The sequence below is a fragment of the Nanorana parkeri genome, unplaced genomic scaffold, assembly GCF_000935625.1.
Source record: "Nanorana parkeri isolate BGI_ZX_2015 unplaced genomic scaffold, ASM93562v1 scaffold571, whole genome shotgun sequence".
NCBI lineage: Eukaryota > Metazoa > Chordata > Amphibia > Anura > Dicroglossidae > Nanorana > Nanorana parkeri.
This window is the reverse complement of record NW_017306839.1, coordinates 277,858-293,128: the sequence shown is the minus strand read 5'-3', so window position 1 is coordinate 293,128 and position 15,271 is coordinate 277,858.

Sequence of the window (15,271 nt, the reverse complement as noted above, 5' to 3'; positions counted from 1 at the left end):
CAGTGCTACGCCAAAGATTGTAACTCAGCTCAGTGACTTCCTTACAGATTTTCTCTGGCGACCCTAGCCCCTCTGCCCCAGATGAGTCCAAGGCCATCATTGCAGCTGGTCATAAACCCTTCTAGAGGATGACAGGGTGATGCACATCCGAAGCCACTAAACATCAGTGTTATGGTGTTTGTTAGCCTGTATCAAGCCCTGAAATATGTCAAAAACATTCTTGGAGCTACTTGGAGTGACAGAAGTCCAAGTAGTACCAGAGAAACCTACTGAAGCTTTGTTAGATTTAGAAGCCAACTTCCATCCTATGGATGAAACAGGATAAAAAGAGGGACGCCAGCCCTCTATACATGCCAAATCATACCACGAGTGTGGCTGTACACACTCGGTCATCACCTGGCTAAGATACCATGGATTAAGGCCTCTCAGGAAGGAAGGCGTACATACATACCTATGTGTACACTCACACCCAGACACCAAGAAGGTGCAGAGTTGTTTGATATTTGTCTAGGACAGCTGTACTAAGGCTCTTGCTCAAAGCCTGTCAATTCCAGGACTTCTGACCTTTACAGAACCCAAGGGCTCACTGGGTAAGTAAGTTCTACCTAGCCAGTTAACCCCTACGTTTAAAAATTTAATTGATCATTCCCAGATTTTTGAGTTGTTTGCGCCAACGAATGGACTCACAATCTCAAGAGTTAAAACATTGGAATTTGTCAAGTGGCAACCAATATTAACAGGGTGTTTACCCCTTCATTACATGTGCTCTCAGCACCCAGTCTTTCCCAACAAAGAAAAACAGTGCAGCAGTTTTGTAGACATTACTTGGCCTGACCTGTACTGCAAAGTGCCACGAGGCAAGACGAAGCAACTGTGAGATCAAACAAATGTCACGTGGCTGGCCTCTGATCCTAAAGGTTTGACACTCCTCCGATACTATAGGCAGAATAGAGAAGCTGATGTATGTAGAAAACCCAAGCAGGTCGTCACTTTGACATACTGACCCGTTGGGGGTAAAAACACCCGCCCATCCCTAAACAATGCCTAGATTACATGGGTGCAGGCACAACCATAAACCCTGAAGTATGTAGCCTGTCTCTGCAGTGATCTGGTTTATCATGGCTTGTCCGTATTTGCTGCATTCGGGCGTGTGCCCAGAATAGTTTCAAATCACACCTCCGTGTTCGATTCCAGTGCTCCACAAAAATAATCCGACATGCAACACACTGCTTTTGATTGTACCAAATAAAAAATTCTCTAAATCGTGTGCCTGAGCATGCAAAATGCCTTCTGAATTCAGAGAGCAGCCAGTATTCCTGCGCCATTCCTACGCAGGGCGAATACAACCTTGCCATCCTCCCAGATATAAGGCCGATTCTCTTGTGTGAAATCAGAGAATCAAAAAAACACGAAAACCGACCACCTGAAGCCATGCTTGGGGTGGATACAAGACCAAGCTTGATATTCATGTAATAGCCTGGAAAAAAGCTATGCCCCATTGAAGTCCCCTAACAGAACATATGCTATAAACAGCCCAACAGATGTTTAAACTGCATGCGTCCAGTAAAAGGATGCACTAACAACGTCCTGTTCAGGGGAACCCCCATATGCTGAGCTTAAGCCAACCAGGTTTACATAGTGAGTGCCCATACACCTAAGGTAGGCCGCATACAGCTACATTCATACTTGCCATTTGCACCCCAAGCCTCCATGTGCAGAGAAAAAATCTGGCCAGCCAGGTGGCCAGAAATATGCTGCTATCTGCGTTAAGGACTTACGCACACATGCACCTATGTGCATATGCGTCCAGACGTATCTAATATTCTGCCACCGACTGACACACATGCATTTACACATGGTGCGTTGACATGTGTCCGGAACAACAAAAGTCAGCATCAAAACCAGGATGCAACTAACCTCTGTCTTTCACAACCACATGTGTAGACAAATTCATAGTAAGTCTTAGCTGTAGGTATACATACACACACACACACACACACATACATACCATACACACAATAACGCATGTGATTGCTTTTATCCACCTTGACTTCTGCAGAGGTGCCCCACACTTCTGCTATATAAAAAATTAGAGACAAGGACTTCTGGCACGGCAGTAAACATTATCAGTTGTCTTCCCCCGGGAGAGACAAGCCAGCATTTTTACTTTTACAATGCTCTTTCATCGTATGCTGCACATACATATATAAATACCCAGAATATAAATGTACACCTAATAGCGCAGTGCAACTGGCCGGACACTGAGCTTATCTGGGGCTATACCCCCTCCTGTTCGGTTTTAACCCTCGAGGGAAAAAAAGGGCCTCCAGAGATAAGGAAAAACCAATATGTGGGAAGACTAACGAGTTAGCCTGGATTTGTGGGAGGAGTCCGCGCCCTCCTACCCTACTTAAGCAGTACCATCAGGATTGTTCGGGACGGATCGTTTCTGCATAGGAAGCTTCCGTCCGGTCTCACGAGACGTCACTTCCAGGTCGCGGCATCGTCATTTCCGGTCTCTCGTCACAGGGGCCACTGTGGGTGCGGCGACTGCTGGTGCCCGGGGCTGCATGTTCCCCTAGACTGTTAAGGGGTATGTTCAATTGTGTCTTACACAGGCAGGAGCCAATCGGCAGCAGGACATTCTAGGAAGTCTGCTTGTCAGCTGATACAGGTATAGGGGTCACACGAGGTCATGTTGGTGTTATGCCATGGTGGGTGAATTGGTGCCGTTACAGGTGGTTACCACAGGGGCTTTTGGGCGGCTGGGGGGGTGGTTGTGTCCTTTGTCATTGCACGCACATTTGCTTACGTCTTGTCGGCTGTAGAAGCATTCAGGGCTGGCAGACAGCCCACACCATTCGTGCATCATTACAGTACATAGCAAGCTTTCACACAGTCGGTTACGGACTGGTATATTTGTTTTGCATACAGCGGACGCACTGAGGATAATTGATTGTATTCATATATGTTAGTTCCTCAGGCTCATTCATACTTCATACGATCGCTCGATACATACTGATTGTTAGATTTGGGGGCGGGCCACATGCCTCACTGTTAGTAGGCACAGCATCTACCAGATCGAGAGGGGTGCCTCACGGCAGGGCAAGGCACAGCGGCACGTTGGTCAAACACACCAAGTTTCAGGGAATTCCCCACACAGGGGCACGGCATGCACAGGTACTTGACGGAGCATTCACGGTTGCATGTATTCGCAGGTTTTTGTTTTTTTTGCAGCAGTGTCATCCCTGTATTTACTGTTTTGCAGTTCGTGGTGGTCATGTCGCACGTGTCTGAGAGCGAGGAGTTCGCGTCACTACCACCGTCGCCAGCCAGAGGGTCGGAGCAGGGTAGTGCTCCATCTATTAGGGCATGGACCATTCCGAAACTCGTGTTGGAGTTGCAGAAGAGAGGCATCCCTTTCTCGGCCACAGCGAGGAAAGCTGAATTGTTTAAACTACTGTTTCCTCCGCCCGCTGCTAGCGTTTGTTCGGAGCAGATGTCAGGTCGGACACTGGACACTTCGCTTACGCAGATTCATGCAGCTTTAAACGTAATTACCACCTCGTTGCACGACTTGCAACAGAGAATGGAGAATGTGGAGAAACAGGGTACTTCGGTGCCGGCGGCGGTGACGCAGGGTACACCGGGCGCGGATCTGGTTGTTCCAGGGACTTCCGGCTCTCAGGGGGTCGCCAATGCAGGTACAGTGGTTTCTCCCCCCTATATTACACCGGCGCATTTTGTGCCGGCCAACCTCAGGAAGGAGATACTTGAGGGCAAGGACATGAATCTAGCGTCGCTTCTCATAGCATCGCATGATGTAACTGACAAGTCTTTTGCGTGCGGAGATGTATCCGTCATCTTAAAGGCGAGAGACCCCAGACTGAACCGCAAGTTGTCGGTTTCAGAGTTTGTATTGGCATTCGGCACCTACAGAGATGTGTGTGCTCGGCGAGCCCCAACAGAAGAGAAGAGCTAGATATGTACTTGCATCTGGTAGTGGACTTGGCGCATAAGTACGGAGGGAGCGCGTTTTACGACTACCACCGGGCGTTTTCTGCGAAAGCCGTGGCAGGCCTGGCGCAGTTCCAGTTTGTTTCGAACTGGGGCAGGATGGACACCGAACTGTTTTGCAGGCACTTCGCGGGGCTCAAGGCGCCGGTATGCTCTGTCAATCTTCTGCGCACACGGCAGATTGGTGCCCCACTCCAGCGCTGGCAGATTCGGCCACCACGGTAAAGCTGGCAGGGTTGCTGCCCAATCCTTCTGGGAGCGGTCCCACGCAATTCGATAAGTTGGGTCGGCCGATACAGTGTCTTGGCAAGGCACAGATTTGTAATAATTTTAATTACAAGTCATGCAATTACCCGCAGTGTCGACTGTTACATGTTTGTTCAGTATGTTTCAGGGCACATCCCAAGGTCAGTTGCACGGTGCGTAGTACGCAGGCGTCGTGACTAAGCCGGGTGGATGTGGAGGCGTTGGGTTGCTACTTACGGGACTATCCGAACCCCTCTTTGACAGTATTTTTGACAGAAGGATTCAAGTATGGGTTTCACACTGGGCTTATCACGCTGCCGCAGTCATCATACGAATGTCCCAACCTGATGTCGGCATCAGCCGACCCAGGCATGGTTGATTTATTGTTAAAAGAAGTAGACAAAAGGTTTTGTTATTGGCCCTTTTCTTGAACCGTCCTTTTCTCAGTGAAGAAATCAACCCCATTGGGTTGGTTTGTGGAAAGTTTTCCAATAAATCGGTTAATTTATGATTTGTCGGCACCACATTCTTTACACATTGCTAGCTTGAATGCACTGATTCCGTCTGAAGAATTTTCGCTCAAATATTCGTCAGTTGATCAGGCTGTACAGTATATCATCCAGTCAGGCAGAGGTTCCTGGTTATCCAAAGCGGATATATCTGATGCGTTCAAACTTCTTCCTATCAGACAGTCGTTGTGGCAGTGGCATGGGGTGAAGTGGAGGGAGTTATATTATTTTGCGGTAAAGCCGACATTCGGGTCCAAAAGCAGCCCGTGGTTATTTGATACGTTTGCGCAAACTCTGCATTGGATTTTGGAACATCAGGTGGGTTGTCAGAAGGTGTTGCATTACCTGGATTATTTTCTGCTCATAGAATCTCCAGATAGGGTGCCACGTGACCTCGGCGTCTTGTTAGGTACATTCAGGGTGCTGAACGTCCCCGTGGCTAGCCACAAGGTGGAGGGTTCTGTCAAGGTCATTACATTTCTAGGCATTATTCTCGATACAGGAACCATGCAGGCCAGCTTGCCGCTCGATAAGCTGGTCAGGATTAGAGACGCTTTACACACACTGGTGGTGTCTCCAGTATGTTCCAGGAGGGAGCTCCAGTCGTTGCTGGGTACGTTGAACTTCGCCATGCGCATTGTTCCGCAAGGTAGATCCTTTATTTCCAGGTTGTTGGCATTGTTGCCGGCAGCGCCCGAGCAGGACTCCTTAGTACACATCGGTGTAGCGGGGAAAGCAGATCTGGTCATGTGGGATGATTTCCTTCAGCAGTGGAACGGCATTTCCATGTTTATTCCGCAAGCCTCGCGTGTGTCTCCGCAGGTAGTTACGGATTCAGCAGCATCTTCAGGCTTTGGAGCTTTTTTTGCCCACATTGGTTTGCTAGCCATTGGCCGGTAGAGGTAAGGGATATTCCCATGTTCGCTCGCACATCTGCTTTGTTTGAGATCTATCCCATAGTTGCCGCAGCTAGGGCATGGGGCCATATGTGGTCAGGCCACACGGTGACGTTTTTCACAGACAATCAGGCTACCGCGGATATCATAAACAAAGGTAGGTCAAAGTCGTTGGTGATCATGTCCTTTCTGCGTAGGCTAATATGGCTGTCTCTGCAGCATAAGTTCCATATTACATGTTCCTATATCCCTGGTGTGCATAACGTGGCTGCGGATGATTTATCTAGATTAAAAATACACCTTTTCTTTCAACAGAAACCAGACGCAGATGCAGTCGCCACACCCGTGCCATCATTCCATCATCTAGTGTTGGACTAGAGAGACACCAACACCACGCAACTAGACTCCTTAACGACTCTCTCTCAGCTAATACCAGCAAAACGTACATCTCTGGCTGGAAGGCGTTCAGTCTTTTTCAGATTCGTTATGCCACACAAGATCCTGGCAATATGTCGTACATCCTAGCCTTCATTTCGTATTGTCACACGGATTTGAAACTCACGTACAATACCATCAGGTTGTACTTAGCTGGCGTACAACATTTCTTAGCTCTTTCCCAACCAGATAGACAGTCGTTGTTTTCCGCTCACCCCATCAGAGCCATACTCAAGGGGTTACAGAAAGCTGGGAAAGAGGCAGTTAGCACCCGGTTACCCATATCCAGCAGCATGTTTAGGGCAATGTCCGGCATGTTAGACAGAGCTCCGTTCGGGGCAGTACAAAGCTTGGTGTTAAAGGCGTCGATATATCTAGCTTTTTACGGGTTTTTGAGGCCTGGAGAATTCACATGCCCCTGAGTTAATGCCAGCATGCTCCGTAGGAGTCAGTTAATTCGGTTTCCAGGATATTATGTGTTAATGCTCGTAAGGAGCAAGACCAAATCAGGTGGGGGTTAACCCAAAGCTGTATTCGGGGCATTCATTCCGGATAGGGGCGGCTTCAGCAGCTTCTCGACAGGGAGTCCCCGCTCATATAATTAAACATTTAGGTCGTTGGAGTTCTTCTTGTTTCAACAGATACATTCCAAACCCACACGTTGGAGTTGGCAGACGCATTTGCCAAGCTGGCCGAATAATGTAGTTAGGGGTAAGTTTCCATTACTACCTGGATGGTTTTTGCCCACTTATTGGCATTACTGTCCACTCGGACCAAGGCACACCTCAGGTCGGTATTTAGTTGTAGCTAGTGGCAATCATGCATGAGGTGGAGCGGACTCTTTTACACAAGTGGGAAGGCTAACAAATTAGCCTGGATTTGTGGGAGGAGTCCGCGCCCTCCTACCCTACTTAAGCAGTACCATGAGGATTGTTCGGGACGGATCGTTTCTGCATAACCCTCCCACCCATCCCTTAAGGGCATACAGTCAATCTTCACACGCACTCACTCAGAGTATGCCCCCTTATGGGCATTACTGTCCACTCGGACCAAGTCACACCTCAGGTCGGTATTTAGTTGTAACTAGTGGCAATCATGCATGAGGTGGAGCGGACTCTTTTACACAAATATATATATATATAAACCCAGGACGACCCATTATAACAACAGGTATGGAAACAATTACAGAACAAATATCTGGCTTCATTGAAAACATTCTAAAGCCCCTATTTAGGGTTTATTTGTCATCCTACGTTTATTTTTTCTGTCTTTTGATTATCAGGAGGCATTTTTTACTCCCAGGTCCAACATGTATGACACCCCACTAACCCCCAGGTGTCACCACTGGTCGGAAGCGGCGTCACAGTACCTCCTTCATTTCCTGTCCATACTTCAGGTATTAACAGTGGTGAATCTGAGAATTACAATGTTTTAGATAAGTTGATTTCATCACTGTCTAAAATTGCTGATAAAATGTCTGTTCCTTCCCCATCTCTTGCATCGGTTTGGGATCAGCCGGTGTCAGTTAGGGGTAGTGCTAATGTTGCTTCTCCTGTTACACCTACTAATTCTTCACGCATACCCGAATCTTGCGTGAAAGAACCATTACCTTGTGAGGTTTCACCATTAGGGATGCACTTGAGTGGTTCTTTGAAAGAAAAGATTTGGAAGGGGGAATTTGTAGACTTACTGTCATTATTACCATCTGCTAAAGAATTTCTTTAAAAAAAATTAGATGATGGCTCTGAGGACGATCGTCGCAGGCCGGTTACTCGTACTTTTAATAATTGGCTTCAAGCCTTTTGTATATACGCTAGTATTTTGGGAGAGAGGCATCCGGATCAGTGTGTGGGGCTTTTTCAACATATTGAAATCATCCTGGAAGCTTATAAGAATTTCGGTGGTTTGGGATGGTTTCACTATGATGAATCTTTTAGACAAAAAATGTCGGTGTTTCACTCTCTTAGATGGGGGATGAAGGATGTTGGGTTGTGGTTAAATCTTCTGTCATCACAAAGACAAACCCCTTTTAAACAACCTGTTAATATTTCTACATCCCCGCTTCGCAAGGGTTTTTGTTTTGCGTTTAATGAAGGATACTGTAAGTGGGCTGCGGCATGTAAATATAGGCACGAATGTTCATTTTGTGCTGGTCCGCATCAGTTGAGCAAGTGTTTTAAAAAGGGTAGTGTTCATACTACGGCGGCCAAAGATATTTTTCATAAAAGCCTGCACGCCTGTGAGGCTAGAAAACATGCTGCCTTGGCTGGTGCAGTACCCAAATCGGGAGAAGGCACAATTGCTCGTTGACGGGTTTCGGTTCGGTTTTTATCTCCCTACATTTAGGGGTACGGGTTGTAAGGTTGTAAACAACTTAAGTTAGGTTCAAGCATTTTATGCAATTGTTAGAACTAAAATTTACAAAGAAATTTTGGCAGGGAGATTTGCAGGTCCTTTTGCTACACCGCCATTTGAGAATTTTCGATTTCCCCGTTGGGTTTAGTTCCTAAAAAAGAGCCCAATTCCTTCAGATTGATTCACCACCTTTCTTATCCTAAGTACGATTCGTTGAATTTGGATATAGATAGAACATTGTGTTCTGTTTCTTATACCACTTTTGATGCGGCAATTGACAAGGTTAAGAAATTTGGTCGTGATGCTTTGTTAGCGAAAAGCTGATATTCAGTCGGCTTTTAGGCTCCTGCCTATAGTCCCGGCTGCTTTTAATTCTTTGGGTTTTTATTTTGACAGTTGTTATTTTTTCGATAGGTGTTTACCGATGGGGTGTTCTTTATCTTGTTTTTACTTTGAGACGTTTTCTTCATTTTTAGAATGGGTGGTATCGGTGGGTTATGATGGAATTGTTCACTATTTGGATGATTTCTTGTTTGTGGGCCCTCACGGTTCACCTATCTGCATTAATTTGTTTAAGCTTTTTGGTTCTGTTTGCGGTTACTTTGGAATTCCGTTAGCAGAGGAAAAGTCCGTCTTACCTACGGTATCGTTGCAGTTCTTGGGTATTGTGATTAACACAAGTTCGTCGGAATTTTGTTTACCTATGGAGAAGATTGATAGAACACAATCTTTTATTGCAAAGCTTTTGCGTCGACGGAAGGTTTTGTTTAAAGATATGCAATCTTTGTTGGGTTTGCTGAATTTCGCTTTTTCAAGGCGGTTGTATTTGTCTATTTCAGGGCTTAAGTCCCCATTCTCCCATGTGAGATTGACTATGAATTTGAAGGAAGACTTGTTGGTTTGGTACAGTTTTTGGACCAGTTTAACAGCAAGTGTTTTTGGCAGAGTGATTTCGTTCCGGCGGAAGAGCTCAATCTTTTTACGGATGCAGCAGGTTCTACTGGTTTTGGGGCCATTTGGAACAATCATTGGTGTTGTGACGGGTGGCCTCTTTCTTGGGTGACTCAGAAGGCTACAAAAAATATTGTTTTATTGGAGCTTTTTCCAGTGGTAGTGGCTTTGGAAATATGGGGTGTCCAATTTTCCAATAGGAGAATTTTACGTTATTCAGATAATAAAAGGGGTAATTTTTGCTATCAATTGTTTGTCTTCCAAGTCTCCATCGATAATTAAATTATTGCAATATCTGGTTCTCTTATGCCTTAGATTTAATATCTGGTTAAAGGCTAAATTCATCCATGGAAAATGTAATGTATTGGCGGATGCTTTATCCCGTTTTCAGATGCAGCGGTTCAGGGAACTTCTACCGGACGCAGATCGGGAGGGTTTCCCGTGCCCAGAGCACCTCTGGAGTTTGATTTGAATATTATTTCAGGAAACATACGAAATTCGGTGGCTCCGAAAACTTGGGCCGATTACTCTGCTGCGTGGAGAAAGTGGTCGGGTTTTAATGAAGAAATGGGAACATCTTCTGTCTCTCCGTGTGAGGAAAGTGGTGGCTCCGAAAACTTGGGCCGATTACTCTGCTGCGTGGAGAAAGTGGTCGGGTTTTAATGAGGAAATGGGAACATCTTCTGTCTCTCCGTGTGAGGAATCTATTCTAGCATTTCTTTGCTCCTTAATTAAAGGCAGGCCTTCCTATAGCAATTTGGCTAAGACGGTATCTGGTATTTCATTTTTTTCTAGATTGTTTAATTTGCCCCCATGTTGTGGTTATTTTTCTGTTCAACGTGTTTTGAAAGGTTATAGAAATAAAAAAATGTCTCTTGACGATAGGACGCCTATCTCAGATGAGCTACTTAGGCTGTTGTGTACTGCAACTTCTGTGATCTGTTCTTCGGCCTATGAGTCTTTGTTGTTCCATACGGCATTTATATTGGCATTTTTTGCAGCACTTCGCATTTCTGAACTAGTACCGCCTAGTAAAAAGATTAAAATCGGGTCTAATGTTTAAGGAGGTGTTGTTAGTTGACTCTGCTGTTTATTTAAGGATCGCTAAATCTAAAACGGATAAATTGGGCGTGGGACATTGGTTGACTTTGAGAGCTTGCGGTGACCCTTTTCTTTGTCCAGTAGTTCGGGTGAGTACTTACCTTTTATCCAGGCCACGGGTAGATGGAAACGTTTTGATACATTTAGATGGTACTCCAGTTACGATATTTCAATTTAATCATGTTTTTAAAAAGATCCTTTCATATTTAGGTTTAGGGGATTTCAAGTTTTCATCCCATTCTTTTCGGATCGGGGCAGCAACTGAGGCTGCTCAATTGGGTCTAGCGGAATCAGTTATTAAGAAAATTGTCCGGTGGGGTTCCGACAGATTTAGTATATATGTGCGCCCTAATCTATCTCTTTGATTTTCAGGACGGAGGTCTGTAGTATGGATCGTTGGACATTCATTTGTCTTTTGGGTGCAGAACCGAGCGGCTCATCGATGTTATTCGGATAATTTAAGTATGCCGAAAGACCATTTTTGTGTGTTCTGGAAGGGGATTAGAGGCTTAAAGTGGTGTCAGTTAATGCTAGTTTTGCAGAATTTATTGCATTGCTGGCCTACTCCCGATATATTGGTAATTCATTTGGGGGGTAATGATATAGGTCAAGTCGGTACTTTAGATTTATTATTTCAAATGAAAAGGGAATTAGCTGATTTAAAAAGAGCATTGCCTTGCACTTGTTTTTCTGACATAGTACCTAGAAGGGTTTGGTTGTCTTCTGCGAAAGGTCGCCCATTTGAGAAGATTCGTAAGCGCTTAAACAGAGCTCTTGAAAAATGTATGCCATTTTTGGGTGGGTTTTCTTTTAGATGTAGGGATTTGGAGGGAGGTTTAGGAGGGTTTTTACCGCCAGGACGGGGTACATCTCTCTGATGTGGCGTTAGACAGTTTTAATTTGGATTTGCAGAATTGCATTCAGCTGGTCGCGGCTAGTGGTGGTGCCTTGGCTTGCGATGGCACAAGCCAGGTTGGTGGGGACTATTCCCTTGAGTGATGTATTGCTCGAGTTTCAATAACTGGGCAATGATTGGTTTTAACATTTTACTGGTTCATTGATTTTAATTGATTATTAAAGATTGATTTAATTATTTATTCCAAAAAATGCAGCGGCCAATTAATGCCAATTCAGATGAACTAGTGTGTTTTTGTGGTTATTTATTTAGATCATTAAGTTAGTATAAGCATATGTCACCTACAGTCCCATGCAACATAAGGGCAAAGAATATAACTGCGCAACCTAATTGGCAGTAATTGTTCCAGATTGACTGGAGGTTCCACCCTGTGCATACAGCAAGGTCATTCACCTGTGGAGCAGCCCCCACCCAGGTGACAAGACTTTTGGCAAGGCTTGGAGGTAACAGCCCAGCTGAAGCTAGCTGGTTTGTTAAGGCCTCTACAAGAACTCACAGCCTCGTAAGGAAGCGGCTCCACGCTGGAACCAGTCTGTGTGTCTGGCAGACTGAAGAGCAGTTCACCTGTGTGGCAAAAGACAAGCCTGTGTGGCAATCCACGTGTAACGAAAAGACAACTCTTACAGGTACTCCTAGAATGAGATCCTAATAGGTTGGACTTGATGGACTAATGTCTTTATTCAACCTCAAATACTATGTAACTATGTATGTAACAAGCCTGTGTGGCAATCCACCTGTGTGGCAAAAAGACAAGCCTGTGTGGCGAAAAGACAAGCCTGTGTGGCGAAAAGACAAGCCAGTGTGGCAAGCCCTTTGAATACAGCCTGTGTAGCCAGAAGTTTTGGTTAAAGGAACCACCTGAAGTCGGTGAGAAAATGTTATTTTGCTAACAGAAGAAACTGTATTTTACGTTTGAAACCCTTGAACACCTATGTGGACTTTTGAGTTAATAAAAGTGGGCAAAGAAGCCCTTAAAAAATTGAAAAGCGAGTGGAAGTGTCCTTAATGCGCTACCATTTGAAGTTAATTCTCACACTACATAGCATAAGCCACTATACATTACACTATGTACCAAAGGTATCAATAGACCTGGTGACTGGCCAATGTTCCCCGAGTCCCCTGCTGGGTAAGTACCCCAAATCTCATGACTGTGGCTGCCAATCTTATTGCGCAAGAACCACCTTGAGAACCTGAAGCAAGAAAAAGCCACCAATCTGATTACATCAGAGAAAGTTATCAGGCTCACAAAAAAATTAAAAAGCACAAGGAGAACAAATAATTAAACTAAAAATATAAAACACATGCATCTGTAAATATATTTAAAAAGATGATTGATGCAAAAGAAGCTGAGGTGATTTAAACATTGGATGATCAATAACTACACTACTGGTTTAATTTACTGCAAAATTAATTTTCACGTATCCTAGTGAATGAGGTAAAACAAAGTGATAATTCACTTTACATATACTACCCAATCATGTGCAAGGGGAAAAGAAAACCCACAGGATTTTTGCTTGCACATAATCGAAAGATCGAAGTCGGTACAATTTCATGTAATTCATTAAGCTAGGCAAGTTTTGTCTTTGTAAAGTCATCCGCCATAACCGTCACATGTCTGGATATTATCGCCATGGTCCAGGACACATGTCCGCTTACATCCGACTTCCCATAGACCTAACATGGGTCCAACAAGTTCAGGTGTTTCTTTCATCATGAGGAGGAAAAAACTGGATGGACACGGATTTAACAATGCTGACCCTTCCGCCACCCCCCATTCTGTACTGCTTAGATCAGCAGGGCATCTGTGCATGGATTCCCTGCTAATTGGAATGGACAGCACTCATGTGAATGGGGCCTTAGAGTACTTGACATAGAAGAAACTGACTGAAACATACTAAATCGACTGCACGGAAATAAGGACTAGGCTCAGAAGCCGGAGTAGTGAGCTCTTCAACAGCAGAAATGGGGAGCAAAATTTCTGCATCTAGGCTGAAACACAAAAAATACATAAATCAGTGGTCGACTTGAGAGTGCTGGGTCCCAGAGCCTGCAGCACTATGTCACAGGCGGATCTCGGGAGCTGGGTCTCAGAGACAGACCCGGGGATGGTCGATTTTTGCACCAGTGTCACAGAACTGGTGGACAAAATCTTTCTTTTGTACATGGTCATACAGAAAATATTCACCTGAATGTTGGTTTAATAATGGTATTAGGGCCGATTCACACCATCTGTGTTAGAGTATTAGTAGAAAAATTTTCCTCAACACATAACATTAACTGTTTTTTTTTTTCTTATAGGAGCACTATGTTTTTTTTTAAACCATTTGTATTTAGTGTGTGTTTGTGAGGGGGGGCTGTAGTGGACAGGCCACTCGTTAATCCAAAAAAGGAGTTGAGCTGCATGTAAATCCAATCGGGGGTGTTAAGGGTGAAAAATATCCAAAATGTCTACTTAGAGAGAGTTGCTGCAGACCGTCCCCCGCAGTGTGGCTAACTGATCACGGTAGGCAAGCAGGATGGTATAAACCCGTTCCACCCACCAAGTTGAGCAACATAGAGAGGGGGATAGAGCTATGCAAGGGAGGGTCATGGAGACAAGATCGCTGTAAATAATCTCTGAGCAATGAGATAATGTCTTGCACTTCCCTGGCCCTTTGAGTCATCGGCGCTGCTGAATAGAACTTTTTCTATTAGTCTGTCCTTTCTTGGCAGGGGGGCACCAGTTCTAAAAGATCTACAGCAGTCCAATCTGGGACCGGGCGCAGGGGGTTCCCCCAAACACTGGAACAAATCTGGAAGCTGAGATGGTGAATGATGTAGAAAAGTAGAGCCATTCTTGTGGATCAGGACACTAGACTGATATCCTCATCGGTACGTAGCCCTGAAACACCTAAGAGACACATTCCTCCTTATATTTGGAACCTGCACTGAATATTACAGTGCTATGGCTTTGGAATTCCTTTGCACTGATGCATAACTGTCTACAAGAAAAAAAATTGACCCATTTAGAATGGATATTGTTGAGAGAAGATGCCACAGAGCTGAAGTCCTTTATTAGAGTCACACTGGCATCTAGTCCAAGCTTCCATTTGCTGCATGACAGCTAAAATCCATGTCTAACCGCTGCCAGCAGAACGCAGTATAAATATTCTCCCATATCTTTATTTATGTGCAGGAGATATTATTTTCTTAAGGAAAGCAGTACGTCAATGTCTCTTATGGCCTTTGATGTCTTTTCCAGAACGGAATGTATATCCATGTCACCTATAGTCTTCTGCGAGTCGTCATCACTGCCAAGCTGCCTGCAGAGGTTCACATCAGTTCTGTGGCTTCCTGAACTGCCATTCTCTAGAAGAACTGGACACGGGATGGTTAAGGATGTAAAACACAAAACATTGGGGGGAATTTATCATAGCAATTCCGAGTGTTTGAACTTGCATGGAATATATTTGATGCGCTTTGCGCCAGATTTATGTTGCTAGTGTAATGTTGTTCATAAATGAGGTTTAATAGACTCCAAGAAAGAAGACTTCTAACTCCAGACAAAAAGCTTGACTATCGCTTCTTGAAGAAGTGGACACGGGGATTGTTTTGTTAGGTGATGTTCCAGTTTCAGACAGCCGCAGAAGTGCAGATGAAAACAGGCGCAAAAAACATGCAACTGAAAAAGTAGTGCAAGCTCTTAACAAAACAGGGGCACATGTTAAAAGACAGATTTCTACATTAAAAAAATTATCTAACTTCCGAAACTCGGACGGCTACCTGGCAGCCCTCTCACCTTGATATGTCCACATATGAACACCACCTTCCTGCCTGGCAGGGGGTGGGCGCCCGCTGTAACCATA